Source organism: Ixodes scapularis, unplaced genomic scaffold (assembly GCF_016920785.2).
Source record: "Ixodes scapularis isolate PalLabHiFi unplaced genomic scaffold, ASM1692078v2 PGA_scaffold1__304_contigs__length_218370807, whole genome shotgun sequence".
NCBI classification, from domain to species: Eukaryota; Metazoa; Arthropoda; class Arachnida; order Ixodida; family Ixodidae; genus Ixodes; species Ixodes scapularis.
In genome coordinates this window covers 72,241,863-72,244,162 of record NW_024609846.1, presented here as the reverse complement: position 1 = coordinate 72,244,162, position 2,300 = coordinate 72,241,863, and the positions used below count along the sequence as shown (strand labels likewise).

The 2,300-nt window shown below is 53.8% G+C and overlaps 1 non-coding gene across 1 annotated transcript; it reads left to right on the top strand.

The window, feature by feature from the left end:
* The first annotated feature begins 770 nt into the window (after positions 1-770).
* Trnak-cuu lies at positions 771-843 on the top strand. Its single transcript has one exon. It is a non-coding gene; the product is annotated as a tRNA-Lys (tRNA).
* Positions 844-2,300: the final 1,457 nt, after the last annotated feature.

The window sequence follows — 2,300 nt, the reverse complement described above, 5'->3', positions numbered from 1 at the left end:
GAAAAGTACACTATTCAGAAGGGATCTGTTGACTCCCTGAGAGTTGAAAATGCTTCCATACAATTCCTCTAATTAGGTTTATTACCTAAGTTCTGTGGTTCTCCTTAGGGCCACTGCCTTTGGGAGTACCACGTTCGCGGCGAGACGCTCTACCGCGAAGCGGGTTCGTACTCGCGTGGCATGCTGCTCGTTGAGCGCAAACAGACACCAGTCACGTTGGTAACGGTGATAAACTGTTTATTTACAATGAAACAAATAACAACAACACAGCGGCTATAAGCTGGTGAACGCCGTCGGTGTGGAGATCGCCCACGGCCGAACGGTCGTTCACAAATGTACAAAGGACGGGGTAAACGCTCACCGGTGCGCCGGAAGGTTCCCCGTTGTCGCCGCCGCCGAATCCCAGGAAGAAAGACCCAAGCGAGACTGCTGTCCGCTGGTTTTAAGATAACGGCGGGGGCGAAGTGGCCAATCAAAGAGCGACACGTCGATCTCCTTTGTGCGGGGGTCCGTTACGGAAATCGCCCCAAGGGGGGAGAGGAGGAAGCCGCTCACAGTGGTAAGCAGCGCCACCTCTCGCTACGTCGGCGCGGCCGCCACGGCGTGCCAAAACGCTGACGCGACAGAATGTTGAGGGATCACAATCCCCACACTCCCCCCTCCTTAGCCAATAGTTACCCGCAAACGGGTGGACCAACACAAACACACAAGACTAAAATAATAAAAAAAAAGAAAAAAGGCCGCCAGCTGCTACAACTACACGGGAAACAGCCCGGCTAGCTCAGTCGGTAGAGCACGAGACTCTTAATCTCGGGGTCGTGGGTTCGGGCCCCACGTTGGGCGCCAATTTGTGGTTCTCCTTAGGGCCACTGCCTTTGGGAGTACCACGTTCGCGGCGAGACGCTCTACCGCGAAGCGGGTTCGTACTCGCGTGGCATGCTGCTCGTTGAGCGCAAACAGACACCAGTCACGTTGGTAACGGTGATAAACTGTTTATTTACAATGAAACAAATAACAACAACACAGCGGCTATAAGCTGGTGAACGCCGTCGGTGTGGAGATCGCCCACGGCCGAACGGTCGTTCACAAATGTACAAAGGACGGGGTAAACGCTCACCGGTGCGCCGGAAGGTTCCCCGTTGTCGCCGCCGCCGAATCCCAGGAAGAAAGACCCAAGCGAGACTGCTGTCCGCTGGTTTTAAGATAACGGCGGGGGCGAAGTGGCCAATCAAAGAGCGACACGTCGATCTCCTTTGTGCGGGGGTCCGTTACGGAAATCGCCCCAAGGGGGGAGAGGAGGAAGCCGCTCACAGTGGTAAGCAGCGCCACCTCTCGCTACGTCGGCGCGGCCGCCACGGCGTGCCAAAACGCTGACGCGACAGAATGTTGAGGGATCACAATCCCCACAGTTCCTAAATATAACAGAGGGCGCCAAACAGCCCCCGAAGTAAAGCGCGAGACACATGGCCGGCAGAATCGTCCGATTCGACGTCCGATCCGAGAGTCCGAACACCGCTCCGAATTGGGAAACACGCTTCCGACCTTGCATGCCACACGACGATCCGTTCGGCTCCGCCCAGGAGCTCCAACTTCCAAGTACTCCAGCAGAAGTCCGCGTTCGTAGATCTCTGGTCCCAGATTGACGGTTTAGCTCGCACGAGCGAAGCTAGGAGCTTGTTCTCGCCAGCGCGTGCATTCTTTGCCGGGGCCATCTTTTTTCGAATGGGTCAGCAGGATTCACGCGTCCGGCTTCCCATCGCCCGTCCCGTTTTCTTATTCGTCCCGCCAGACCCAGTACGTCATCATGACGTTCGCGCTAGCTGTGCCGTCATTGGCTGGACGCTTCCGACAATCCGTCCGCCGTTCGAAATTATTTGGCTCGTTGGACGCACGCCGGACCGCCGATCCGACGTCCGAAGCGACCAAATTTTTCAAATCAGGCAGTCGTACTGCCGGATCGGACGTCGGATCGGATGGATTTTTCGCGCATGTGTCTCGCGCTTGAGGGTGTCGGTTGAGGATGGTGGACCTTGAGGGGGGTGCTAAGTGATCCCGTATATTTCATCATCATCATCATTATCATCATTTATTAAACCTTGAAGGCCCTTACGGGCATTACACAACAGGGGAATACTCGCTAAAAAAAAATTATATAAAAGAACAAAGAAAAAGTGGGTTACATGCTGGACAACATTTCTAAAGCAACAAAAACAGGGGGAAAAATGAACACTTAAAACATCTTTAGAAAAAGCATCTGATTAAACAGAAAAATACACAAATGAAACATTTCTATAAACACG